The sequence below is a fragment of the Ranitomeya imitator genome, chromosome 1 (assembly GCF_032444005.1).
Source record: "Ranitomeya imitator isolate aRanImi1 chromosome 1, aRanImi1.pri, whole genome shotgun sequence".
Classification (NCBI taxonomy): domain Eukaryota; kingdom Metazoa; phylum Chordata; class Amphibia; order Anura; family Dendrobatidae; genus Ranitomeya; species Ranitomeya imitator.
Window position 1 is genome coordinate 963,598,096 of NC_091282.1, and position 14,536 is coordinate 963,612,631.

Here is a 14,536-nt window from a genome sequence, read left to right on the forward strand (position 1 = left end):
GCATGTCCTTAAAATCCTCCTCACTGTCCATAGATATGTGTGAAAACGCTAGAGGAACCCCAAAGGTGGACCCGCTGGTCCGCGATAGCGAACCTTCCCACAGCGAGTAGACCCATTGGACCACCCCCTATACAGGGTGTGTTATGGGCAGGCCCAAGGGAGACTACTGCCGCGGCTAAAGGAGATGTACAGGAGTGGGAGTAACATGGCTGGAGCACAAGAATATGGGCTGGACAGAGATGTAGGTATTAACGGCAGGAACGACAGGAGTACGGGACACTAGGACAGGATTGGGAAGCAGACAGACTGATTTGGAAAAGAGATGGAAGCAAGGATAATAAGACGACCCTGGGAGACTGGCAATATAAGACACCGGGAGACTGACAGGAGGGGAACGAGACACAGACTGACTGGAAAGATGAAGGCACGGCAGCGAGGACAACCAGGAGACACTGGGAGACTGGCAGGAGAGGATAGAGACACAGACTAACTGGAATGTTGTGGGCACGGCAGTGAGGACAATCAAGAGACACTGGGAGATTGGTAGGAGATGGTATATAAGGAAATACTAAGCAAGGAGGCAACCTAAGGGCAGCAGGCTAATAAAGCAGGCTGGAGGATGGAATGACAGAAGGACTAAGGGCCAGAATCAAATGTGATACACAAATGACAATCAGGCACAGCTGGAGGAAGAGGTGGGCTGATAAGGAAAGCGGTGGCATACCTTCCGGGTCAGAGTCCTCCAGGAGCACAGAGTGGGGAAGGAAGAGCAGCTGGGATCAACGAGAGAAGTGTGCACGTGCGCCGCAGAACCCAGTGCTCGCGCCTGAGAAGAAGCAGGAGCCGGCCGTGCGAGAAGAGCAGAAGCCCGGGGATGAGCAGGCACAAAAACGGGAAGCTGCAGAGCGGTGAGTATAGCGGGATACAGGCGGCAAGGCAAGCGGGAGCATGACAGTACCCCCTCTTATGCCCCTCATTCCTAAGACCAGAAAGAAATTTTGCCAAGATTCAAAGAGCGTGAATGGCCTCCCAAAGCTCCCAAGAACTTATTTCAGGACAAAAACCCTTCCAATCAACTAGAAAAAGGTCCTCACTCTTATCTTTTTCATCGCAAGAATGTCCTTAACTTCAAAGATATCATTACAAAAAATAGGCTGAGGTGAAAGAGTGGAAGCAGTATGGAAATGATTAAGAACCACATGCTTCAGGAGAGAAACGTGAAAGGAATTGGGAATGCGGAGCGAGGCGGGTAATCTCAACTTATAAGAGACATCGTTGATACGGGTCAAAACGTCGAAGGGTCCAATATAGCGAGGAACTAATTTGTGCGAGGGGATTTTTAAGCGGACAAGCTTGGAAGATAACCACACCTTATCACCAGGATGAAATAGAGGGGAATCTAAGCGCCTCTTGTCCGCATGTCTCTTCATTCTGTCGCAGGCTTCTTTGAGAGTGTTCTTGGTCTCCTGCCAAATCCTGGCGAACTCCCTGAACAGAAGATCAGCCACTGGGACACCTGAGACAGGAGGAACCAGAAGAGGTATTCCAGGATGTTGCCCATAGACGATAAAAAAGATTCGCTGGTGTCATTCTGATGGGAGTTAGAGAAATAACGAAGATAAATCACCAAAGTCTGATTGGTATGCTCCACTTGACCATTGGTTTGTGGGTGGTAGGCTGAAGAAAGATCAAGCGTGATGTCAGACGATGAAGTACGGGACAATGAAGTACGGGGGCAGAGGCGAAGGCTTGTTACAGAGGCAAGAATGCGTCTTTGGCCTCAGATTACCAGCTCTGAGGGTTGGCTTTCTTGCATATCAGAGAGATGATAGGTCCGGTCAAAGAGGAAAAGTGAGAGATGAACTGCCAGTAGTAATTTGCGAAAAACGAGGAATCGCTGGAAAGCTTTGACACCGTTAGGACGTGGCCAGTTGAGCACGGCCGACACCTTCTCCGGATCCATGTGTAGACCAGAGTCAGAGATAATGTAACCCAGGAAAGGAAGAGATGACTGATCAAAGACGCACTTCTCAAGCTCGGCATAAAGACGATTCTCCCTCAGACGCAAATACAACCAGACGGATATGCTTTCTATGGGAGGAAAGATCCGGAGAGAAGATAAGGCAATCGTTCAAGAGTACAGGAGGTCTCAAAAAACATCATTAACAAACTCCTGGAATACTCCAGGAGCATTGCATAAACCAAAGGGCATGACTAAATACTCATAGTGCCCATCCCTGGTGTTAAAGGCAGTCTTCCACTCGTTACCAGAGCGAATAATGACTAGATTGCAGGCTCAAACATATAAAAGAGAAACAGCCACACTCAAGTCTTTGCGTTTATGTAGAAAGTTTAGTTGCTTTTATTCACGTGTACAGGCACCACAAAATAATTTTCAAAAGAAGGAGGGAGGGGGTTGATTGCTGACAACAAGGTTAACGTTTCGACCAGGCACGATCTTTCTCAAAACCTCACTGTAAAACAAATATATTGTATGAGTGTGCTGTACAAATATACATGTGCTAAAATACAGGTGAACAGGTGAAGTACATATATATACATACATACCAGGAAAAAAAACATAACATCCGACTGAAAAAATTCAGAAAATATATACAGCTCTCGTCAAAATCCAAGAGAAGTCTATCACAGTATGCCACATATTAAAGTCCTATTGGTGTTGACTGGAGCAAGGACCATTACAGAATACGTCTATGTATTGGAACAAATCTTTAAGGCTAGGTACAAGCAAATAAAACAGAAAAAGCCGCCATGATGATGTACTGACCATTGTGAAGGGAGTAGATAGGAAAAAAAGGGAAGTATAGGGGGAGAGTCCCAAAAGGCTAGAGGAAACAGAGGAAAGAACATGGGTAAGTATATAGTAAAAGCAAATATATCTATACAGGCAAGGGCACTGAGTAATTATGAATAAGTAACATTACCAGCTCCAGGAAAAATTCAGGGGTAGAGTGACCGACTCATTGGGGATGCAGTGGTTGTTGTGGCGACTAGTAGTGCTTTAAATAAGGTGCTGGTAAAGCAATATCCGGCGCATGGTGGCGCACAGCTCATGGGCGCTGGAATGGAGGCTTCCACCGCAGTAATGCGCGCGCATCGTTACGGCGCATGCGCAATGGGTGTCGGGGCCGAGAATATGTATTGCGGCTGCGTGATTAGAAAAAAGGAGCTGGAGCATGTGTAATGTGTTCAAGGAAGCCAAGCTATATAGCACTTGCGCAGGAGAAAATACTGGATGTTTCTAGTGTTGGGCATACATAACGGCCAGGTTAACTATTACCAGTGACGTTGGAGGGTAGTGCATAGTTACTGGCATAACATTAGAGTCATAGAAGTGGAGGGAACTTGCGCATAAGGGAGAAAAAGGGGGGGAGAAAAAATGAGGGGTTGGAGTAGGGGTAGAGAAGGAGTACAGAAAAAAGGGAGAAGGAGAACAAAAAAAGGAGGCAAAATTATTAATGATACAAATAAAAAATATATAAAAAATATAAAAAAGATAAAAAGTAAAAACCCAGAAAATAAAGGGATGAGAGAAATTACAATAAAACAAAACAAAAACCAGGCATAACACGGGTAAACTGTAGTTATGATGCTGCTGTGGAAATAAGACTGTTAAATCAGACATGAAAAATCAGAAATAAAAAATAAAAAATAAACTGAAAATAATAATAACAGCCAAGAGACAGAAAAATAAAAAAAAACCAAAAAATAAAAAAGTAGAAAAATTAAAAAATTAAAAAAAGAATGATAACAAAATGAGAAAAGTGATATAAAGAAAAATGGGGATAAAATGACGAAAATGAAATAGAACTGAGTATGAAAAAAGGGGGGATGGGGGAAACGAAAATAATAATAATAATAATAATAATAATAAATGAACAATAAAAAAGGGAGGAAGAAGAAACAATGGAAAATTGAAAAAAAATGAAAAAAAAAATAAATTAATAAAAACATGAATGAAATGCAAAAAATGGAAAAGAAAAAAATATGGGGGGGAACTATTGGATCCTAAGGAACTTACCAAAAGGTAGTGGATTGTAGTGAAAAAACGAAAAAAGGGATTCGTGTATGTTAGGACTGGCGGAACGCACCAAGACAGATGATATAGATGCGTTCGCAGTCCGGGGTCCACCGTGCAGGTGAAAACCTGCTGCTAGCAATTTGCAGACTATATGGCGGTACACTAAAGTATACACGCGTGGGTTAACCTCACCCAGCGTGAAAGAAGCAATTCTGTTGAGTCACAGGACCGCGGTACCGCACCTAAAGCGCGAGCAAGTAGTCAGCGAACTCAACCCCAACTAGGATTGAAGTCCGATTAGACCCTTGCTGGCACAACACCGCAACTGGGTGTGTAAGGAAACTGAACAACAATATTAAGGCACAAGAGTGCATGTGGTGCCTCACTGACCCACTAACCACCCAGGCTTGGGTAAGGAAAGCACAGAGGAAGTGCACGGCGCCGTACTGGCGGTCACAGCAACTGGACGCTGTAATGTGTGATTAGTGCTGTAGGATAAGTCGGGCGCTAGATAGCAACCATACACCTTCCGCGAACAGACATTCAATAGGGTAGGGGTATCCAAGGATGACTTGCACTCACAACATACACACATAAACAATTGTAAGACAATACTAGCGCATGGCCGTGCGGTCATGCGCAGATTATATAGCTGCAGCACAGGAAGTGGCCACAGCACCTTTGCCCTTCCAAGACCTGCCAAGAGGACCAATGGAATGTGCTGCAGAGCCTGAGCACATGACCCTCGATCTCCAACGGGAGATCTTACCCTGGGCATGCTCAGTACGTGCAGACAAGGACTTAGTCCCAGAGAAGTCCGCTCGCTGCTGACCAGCACTGACTTTAATGGCAGAGACTGGAGAAGCAGCAGTAACTCTCAGAACAGAGTGAGAATGAGCAAGACGCTGGGACCGACGTCTTTGCTGAGCAGACTCCACTGCGGCCGGACAAGAATGGGAGACCGCAGCGGAGGTGGCTTGAGATTCCCCCTGTGCAGAAGCGGGAACTCGACCCCTAACATTACACCCCCTCCTAGGGCCCCCCCTCCTTGGGCCTCGCTACGTTCGAAGGCAGCAATGAGCTGCGGAGCCCGAATGTGCTCAGCAGGCTCCCAGTATCTATCCTCAGGACCGTAACCCCTCCAGTCCACCAAATAAAATTTTTTGCCACGAACCACCTTGTACCCCAAGATAGCGTTCACCTTGTAATCGTCCGTAGACGAACCCGAAGTTCCAGTAGATGACTCAGAAAACCGGGACATGTAGACGGGTTTAAGGAGGGACACATGAAAGGTGTCGGTGATACCTAGGCGTGGAGGAAGGGCCAGACGGTAAACCACAGGATTAACCTGTTTGAGGACCTTAAAAAGGACCTAAGTAGCGAGGTGCAAACTTGTTAAACTCAACTCGCAGCCTGATGTTACGGGCGGAGAGCCACACTAAGTCGCCAGGAGCAAAGGTTGGAGCGGGGCGCCGATGTGCGTCGGCGGACGACCTCATTCTCTCCTTGGAAGCCTGAATGGCATCCTGAGTGCGATCCCAAATGTCCCGTGCCTCCACAGCCCAGTCTGCCACCCTGGAATCGGCGGAAGACACAGGCATGGGCACAGGTACCCGCGGATGCTGACCGTAGTTAAGGAGGAATGGAGTCTGTCCAGTGGAATCAGCGACAGCATTGTTAAGAGCAAACTCCGCCCACGGTAGCAAAGATGCCCAGTCATCCTGCTTAGCAGAAACAAAATGTCGCAGATATGTGACCAAGGTCTGGTTGGCTTTCTCTAACAACCCATTCGTCTCGGGATGATAAGCCGAAGAGAGATTCAACTCGATACTGAGAAGACGACAAAGCTCTCTCCAGAACCGAGACGCAAACTGGGGACCTCGGTCACTGACAATTTTGTCTGGCATACTGTGAAGACGAAAGATGTGTTTGACAAACAACGCTGCCAAGGCCCGTGCAGAAGGTAACCGGGGAAGCGGCACCTAATGCACCATTTTAGAAAAATGGTCGGTGATTACCCAAATAATGGTACAGCCACAAGACTTGGGCAGACCCACAACAAAATCCATCCCGACGATCTCCCAGGGCCTGTCTGCCACTGGCAGAGGGTATAACAAACCAGCTGGCCGTTGTCGGGAAGACTTATTCTTGGCACAAGAGACACATGCCTGAACGTAGTCTCTGACGTCACGAACCATATGTGGCCACCAGTACATTCTCGCCAGTAACTCAGATGTCCTTTTTGCCCCAAAGTGTCCATCCACTCTGGACGAATGAGCCCAAGAGAGAACCTTCGGATGCAAATTGATGGGAACAAAAGTCTTGCCCGGGGGCACAGACTCTAGCGAAACCGGAGCTACAGTTCTCAGAGTCTCTGAAGGGACAATGAGCCGAGGCTCGTCCTCCTCCTCCTCAGCTGACACGAAGGAGCGAGAGAGAGCGTCAGCACGAATGTTCTTCTCCCCGGCGAGATAATGTAGGGTAAAGTGGAACCGGGAGAAAAACAAGGACCATCTGGCCTGATGAGAATTCAGCCGCTGGGCTGTTTGTAAATAGACCAAATTCTTGTGATCCGTGAAAACTTGGAATGGGAACCGAGCACCCTCCAAGAGATGTCTCCACTCCAAAAAATGCCAACTTCATTGCCAGCAACTCTCTATCCCCGATGGAGTAATTTCTCTCCGCTGGTGTGAAGGTCTTTGAGAAAAAGAAGCATGGGTGCTTCCGACCCTGAGCATCCTTTTGATAGAGGACTGCTCCAGCACCAACGGATGAGGCATCCACTTCCAAAAGGAATGGCTTACCCACATCGGGACGATGTAAGATGGGAGCGCTAGCAAAATGGGACTTTATAGAAGTGAAGGCCTTGGAGACCCCTTCGGACCACGATTTGGGATTCGCTCCCTTCTTGGTGAGGGATACCAAGGGAGCTACCAAAGTTGAGAAGTGGGGAATGAACTGGCGATAGTAATTTATGAACCCCATAAAGCGCTGCACCACTTTAAGAGAATGGGGTTCCTGCCAGTCCATCACTGCTTGTAGTTTGGCAGGATCCATAGCCAATCCCTGGGCCGAGATGATATAGCCCAGGAAAGGCAAGGACTCCTGTTCAAACACACACTTCTCCAACTTTCCATATAAGGAATTCGCCCGTAAGAGTTCGAAGACTCTGCCAACATCTTTCCGGTGGGAGTCAATATCTGGAGAGAAGATGAGAATATCATCCAGATAGACTACGACCGAGGTAGAAAGCATATCCCGGAAGATATCGTTGACAAAGTCCTGAAAAACGGCTGGGGCATTACAGAGCCCGAAAGGCATCACCAGGTACTCATAGTGCCCATCCCTGGTATTGAAAGCCGTTTTCCACTCGTCCCCCTCACGGATGCGAATCAGATTGTAGGCACCCCGCAGATCTAATTTGGTGAATATTTTAGCTCCCCTTAATCTGTCAAAGAGCTCCGATATCAGGGGCAACGGGTATTTGTTCTTAATAGTGATAGCATTGAGACCCCTGTAATCGATGCAAGGACGTAACTCCCCGTTCTTCTTTTGCACGAAGAAGAATCCCGCCCCTGCCGGAGACACTGACTTCCTTATAAACCCTCTTGCCAAATTCTCCTGAATGTATTGAGACATAGCCTCCGTCTCAGGGAGAGAGAGGGGATATACCCTTCCCCGAGGAGGTTCGGCTCCAGGCAAGAGGTCGATAGGACAGTCGTAAGGGCGATGGGGCGGTAGAGTCTCAGCAGCCTTTTTAGAGAACACGTCTGCATAACACCAATAATACCTGGGAAGTGATGAAAGATCTGCGGGTACCTCGGTAGTAGAGACCTGTACACACTCACTCACACACCTGCCCAAACAAGACTTACTCCAACCCAATATTCTCCCTGAGGACCACTCAATATGTGGGGAGTGGAAACGGAGCCAGGGTATTCCCAGCAAAATCTCATCCATTCCCTCAGGAAGGACAAGAAGGGAAATAATCTCCTGGTGGGAAGGAGATATGGACAGCGAGAATGGAACTGTCTGGTGTGTGATTTGCAGTGGGAGTGTCGCCCCATTCACAACTCTAACCATTATTGGTTTGGCGAGCATGACTAGTGGTATAGCATGACGTGTAGCAAAAGCAGAGGACATGAAGTTTCCCTCTGCTCCTGAATCCACACAAAGCTCGACTGTTAGAGTGGAGGAGCCTAACAGGATTGTCCCTTTAAAGGACAGTTTGGAGGAGAATGCTGCTGTGTCTAGTGAACCTCCCCCAATGGTTACTAGACGCGATCGTTTCCCGACCGCCGCGGACATTTATTGGCGTAGTGTCCATGTTGTTGACAGTTATTACAAACCACGGGTACTCGAGCGGCTAGAGATTTAGATCCCGCTCGAGAAACCTCCATGGCCTCATGGGAATCTGACGCCAAGACAGGGGATTCCAGAGGTCTGGCGAAAGTTGGAGCCAGCTGAAACCTCTGCCTACACTGGGTCCGCTCCAACCTCCGCTCGTGAAAACAGAGGTCGATGCGGGTAGACACAGAAATAAGTTCCTCCAGTGTGGCCGGTATCTCCCTAGTGGCCAAGGCGTCCTTCACATGGTCTGCCAGTCCCCTCCAGAACACCGGAATAAGAACTTTGTCTGGCCACTCTAACTCTGAAGCTAGAGTCCGGAACTGGATGGCAAACTGGCTGACCACGGATGTACCCTGTGTAATAGACAACAATTGGAGTGCGGTGTCGTGGGTAACCCGAGGCCCTAAAAAGACCTGCTTCAGAGTGTCCAAGAAGAGAGGAGCACTCTGTACCACACGATCATCTCGCTCCCAGAGTGGCATTGCCCACTCCAACGCCCTGCCCGACAAGAGAGATAGGATAAATCCCACTCTCGCCCGCTCCGTAGGAAAACGTGACGCCAGGAGCTCAAGATGTATAGAGCACTGGCTCATGAATCCGCGACAATGTTTACTGTCACCAGCAAACTTGTCAGGAAGCGGGAGACGGGATAAAGTCGGAGCAGGGGATGCAGCGGACAAACTGGCTGCAGCTACACTTGCAGCCTGCACAGCTACAGCAGTGACATCCACAGCTGAGGTTGTACGCTCAAGAGCCGCCAACCTTCCCTCCAGCTGCTGGATGTACCGCTGTAAACGCTGGTCGTCCGCCATTTTACTAGCCAGACCCTGGCGCTAGTATTCTGTTAGGACTGGCGGAATGCACCAAGACAGATGATATAGATGCGTTCGCAGTCCGGGGTCCACCGTGCAGGTGAAAACCTGCTGCTAGCAATTTGCAGACTATATGGCGGTACACTAAAGTATACACGCGTGGGTTAACCTCACCCAGCGTGAAAGAAGCAATCCTGTTGAGTCACAGGACCGCGGTACCGCACCTAAAGCGCGAGCAAGTAGTCAGCGAACTCAACCCCAACTAGGATTGAAGTCCGATTAGACCCTTGCTGGCGCAACACCGCAGCTGGGTGTGTAAGGAAACTGAACAACAATATTAAGGCACAAGAGTGCATGCGGTGCCGCACTGACGAACGCCACTAACCACCCAGGCTTGGGTAAGGAAAGCACAGAGGAAGTGCACGGCGCCGTACTGGCGGTCACAGCAACTGGACGCTGTAATGTGTGATTAGTGCTGTAGGATAAGTCGGGCGCTAGATAGCAACCATACACCTTCCGCGAACAGACATTCAATAGGGTAGGGGTATCCAAGGACGACTTGCACTCACAACATACACACATAAACAATTGTAAGACAATACTAGTGCATGGCCGTGCGGTCATGCGTAGTTTTAATAGCTGCAGCACAGGAAGTGGCCACAGCACCTTTGCCCTTCCAAGACCTGCCAAGAGAACCAATGGAATGTGCTGCAGAGCCTGAGCACATGACCCTCGATCTCCAACGGGAGATCTTACCCTGGGCATGCTCAGTACGTGCAGACAAGGACTTAGTCCCAGAGAAGTCCGCTCGCTGCTGACCAGCACTGACTTTAATGGCAGAGACTGGAGAAGCAGCAGTAACTCTCAGAACAGAGTGAGAATGAGCAAGACGCTGGGACCGACGTCTTTGCTGAGCAGACTCCACTGCGGCCGGACAAGAATGGGAGACCGCAGCGGAGGTGGCTCGAGATTCCCCCTGTGCAGAAGCGGGAACTCGACCCCTAACAATGTATTTCCTTCCTAAGAAGTCTAGAACAAGAAAGAGAATCAAAGGGAAGTGAGTAGGTGATTAGGTCAGCGGACTTGATCCAGAACCTGAAAGAAACAGTAACCAAAATAGTTAAAATGTGACCATCACGTATACCAACACTCTAGAAAGTAAAGTCCAATTCCCTATTAAGGCCCCTCAGGGCCAAAGTCTGCAGTGTATATATCCAGAAGGATTCTCGTTCCTTGAGGAGTTTGATGTGATCGCCACCCCATCTCGGTTGTTCTACTCTCTCTATTACCTGGTACCGGAGTTGAGATACGGAGTGGTTGGCCAAGGCAAAATGATGGGGAAGCGGGAGCCAGGTCTTCTTAAGTCTAATGGTAGACCTATGGCTTGAAATTTTGTCACGTACATGCTGTATGGTCTCACCGACGTACATAAGGCCGCAGGAACATTTGATTAGGTATACGACATAGTTGGTTTCACAAGTGTAAAATCCCTTAATCTTAAACCTCTTACCCGTATGTGGATGGGCAAACTCACTTGATCTGATCACGTTGGCACAACAGGCACACCCGAAGCACGGGAACGTGCCCACTCTCTGAGTTCCAAGAAATTGTTGTATTGGTTGTTTGGTGAAACTCCCGTTGTCAGCCTTAACCAGGCTGTCTTTGAAATTTCTCGGTCTGCGCTTGCACATCAGTTCTGGGGCTTGGAAGGAAACTACCTGTGGGTAGGCCTCAGAGAGCAGGGGCCAATGCTTATTAATGGTCTTGTAGATCAAAGGCATGGTAGGATGGTGAGTATGTATATAGGGTATTTGTTCCGGTTTAAAGGTTTGTGATCTGGGAGGAGAGTACTCAAGAGCCCTCATTTTTTCTTTTTGGAGAATCCTATCGGGGTAATTTCTGTCTTTGAATTTCTGTACCATGTCATCTAGTCGAGATTCAGTCCATTTAGAAATAGAGACAATGTTGGTAACTCTGCGGAATTGGAAGCATGGAAGGCTTTCTCTTGTCGATTTGGGATGGCAGCTTGAGAACAGAAGTAGATTGTTAGAATCAGTGGGTTTTATGAAAATGTCCGTATCAAGGCCCCCCGGTTATTCTTGATAACCAAGGTGTCAAGAAATGGAATTTTTTGAGTGTCTCAGTTGGGTGTAAATTGTAATTCGGGTATGACATCGTTGATCTGTGATACAAAGAGGGAAAAGGTGTCAGCTGGTCCGTCCCATAGACAAAAGACGTCATCTATGTAGCGGAGCCAGCATTTCGAATGTAACCTGAAGAGTGTATTATTATAGATGTACCTGTTCTCAAAGGTGTCCATGTAGATGTTGGCATATGCTGGTGCCATGTTGGACCCCATGTCGGTCCCACAGATTTGCAAGAAAAACTGGTCACCAAACAAAAAGTAGTTCTCCCTGAGGACCGTGGAAAGAAGATCCAGGATGAGGTGTTGGGCTTGTGGACTCAAGTCAGACGTCTGTAAGAGGTTGCTCACCGCTTCTAGACCCAAATCGTGTTTTATTGAGGTATTGAGACTCTTAACACCCAAGGTTGTTAAAAGACATTGTGGTGATAATATAGAGAACTGTTTGATTATACTGATAAAGTGACCCATGTCAAGGACAAAAGATTTGGTTTTCTTAACAAATGGGGTAAGGTATTTTTCCAAGAAAATTGAAAGAGGAGAAAGGATGCCACTATGGGACGACCCAGGGGATTGGTCAGGGACTTGTGGATTTTAGGGAGGATGTATAAAAATGGTATTGTTGGGTGTGGGTTTGTTAGAAAAGTGACCATTTTCTGGTCTATGCAGTTATTGGTAAGATATTTCCTAAGTATTACGTCAATTTTGGACCTAATACTGGGGGTGGGGTCATGTGTTAACCTCTGATAGGTAGATGTATTAGACAGTTGGTTGTTTATTTCCCTAATGTAGTCATTACGATTTAGGATGACTATGGCCCCACCCTTCTCTGCTGGTTTAATGATTATATCCTTATTGATACGTAGAAATTCTATAACCTGTTTTTCTAAGGGTGTAATATTGTTCCTGGTGAGGAAGTCACTTTTTTTCTGCTTCAAGAGTATATCTTGAATGTCCCTCTGTATGAGGTCAATGCACGCTTCTGCTGCATGGTATGTGTGTGGTGGGCGGAAAGAGCTTTTTTTGTATAGACCTAGGGAGGAAATAGATAAATCGGGGATAGAGCTACCCCAAGTGGGAGTAGATCTATTACTGTCAGGATTACTTTGTAAACCAAAGTGGGTTTTCAACCTGATGCTACGGTAAAAGTATTGCAAGTCCTGTTCAAGCTTGAAGCTAATCCATGGGGGGGGGGGGTCGGGCAAAAGGAATGACCCCTTTGTAGGACTAAGAGTTCAACAGGATTTAGGGTGTAGGAGGAAATGTTTACCACGGATTTGTTATTCCTACCTGTCACCTCGTTACCATATGCTCGGTTAGGTTTACGCCTTGACCTCCTTGTCGGTCTCCTCCTCGTTGTCTCGAATTGCCCCTCACGGGTGGTCTGTTCCCTAAAAACATCCCTGGTAAGAAGACCATTTTTTTTCTTTTTCCTTTTTCCCCCTTTTTTCCCCCTTTTTTTTCCTTTTTTTCATTTTTTTTTCATTTTTTCCCCTCCTTTTTTTCTTTTTTTAATTTTCTTTTCATTTTTTTCTATGTTCATTTATTATTATTATTATTATTATTATTATTATTATTATTATTATTATTATTATTTTCATTTCCCCCCATCCCCCCTTTTTTTCATACTCAGTTCTATTTAATTTTCATCGTTTTATCCCCATTTTTCTTTACATCACTTTTCTCATTTTGGTATCATTCATTTTTTTATTTTTCTATTTTTTTATTTTTCGGTTTTTATTCTTTTCATTTTTTCATTCTTCTGTCTCTTGGCCGTTATCATTATTTTCAGTTTATTTTTTTATTTTTTTTTTCTATTTCTGATTTTTCATGTCTGATTTAACGGTCTTATTTCCACAGCAGCATCATAACTACAGTTTACCCGTGTTATGCCTGGTTTTTGTTTTCTTTTTATCTTTTTATATATTTTTTTATATATATTTTATTTGTTTCATTATTAATTTTGCCCCCTTTTTTATACTTCTTCCCCCTTTATTCTGTACTCCTTTTCTACCCCTCCTCCTTCCTCCTTTTTTTTTCTCCCCCCCCCCTCTTTTTCTCCCTTATGCGCTAGTTCCCTCCACTTCTATGACTCTAATGTTATACCAGTAACTATGGGCTACCCTCCGACGTCACTGCTAATAGTTAACCTGGTCATTATGTATGCCCAACACTAGAAACGTCCAGTATTTTCTCCTGCGCAAGCGCTATATAGCTTGGCTTCCTTGAACACATTACGCATGGTCCAGATCCTTTTTTCTAATCACGCAGCCGCAATGCATATCCTCGGCCCTTGCACCCATTGCGCATGCACCGTAACGATGCGCGCGCATTACTGCGGTGCAAGCCTCCATTCCAGCACTCATGAGCTGTGCGCCGTTATGCACCGGATATTGCGGTACCAGCGCCTTATTTAAAGCACTACTAGTCGCCACTCTAGCCACTGCATCACCAATGAGACAGACACTCTACCCCTGAATTTTTCCTGGAGCTGGTAATGTTACTTAAGGTACCTTCACACTAAACGATATCGCTAGCAATCCATGACGTTGCAGCGTCCTCACTAGCGATATCGTTTAGTTTGACACGCAGCAGCGATCAGAATCCTGCTGTGATGTCGTTGGTCGGGGCTAGAGGGCCAGACCTTTCTTTGGTCGCTGGCTCTCCCACTGACATCGCTGAATCGGCGTGTGTGACACCGATTCAGCGATGTCTTCGCTGGTAACCAGGGTAAACATCGGGTTACTAAGCGCAGGGCCGCGCTTAGTAACACGATGTTTACCCTGGTTACCATCCTAAAAGTAAAAAAAACAAACGCTACATACTTACCTACCGCTGTCTGTCCCCGGCGCTGTGCTTCTCTGCTCTGGCTGTGAGCACAGCGGCCGCAAAGCAGAGCGGTGACGTCACCGCTCTGCTTTCCGGTTGCCCGGCGCTCACAGCCAGAGCAGAGAAGCAAAGCGCCGGGGACAGACAGCGGTAGGTAAGTATGTAGCGTTTTTTTTTTTACTTCTAGGATTGTAACCAGGGTAAACATCGGGTTACTAAGCGCGGCCCTGCGCTTAGTAACCCAATGTTTACCCTGGTTACCGGCATCGTTGGTCGCTGGAGAGCTGTCTGTGTGACAGCTCTCCAGCAACCAAACAGCGACGCTGCAGTGATCCGGATCGTTGTCTGTATCGCTGCAGC

At 47.0% G+C, this 14,536-nt stretch overlaps 1 protein-coding gene across 1 annotated transcript in view; it reads left to right on the forward strand.

Annotated features, from left to right (window-relative positions):
- LOC138656667 (bifunctional heparan sulfate N-deacetylase/N-sulfotransferase 4-like) overlaps positions 1-14,536 on the forward strand; it is a 1,389,166-nt gene that overhangs the window by 114,972 nt on the left and 1,259,658 nt on the right. The gene's annotated exons all lie outside the window — the stretch shown is intronic.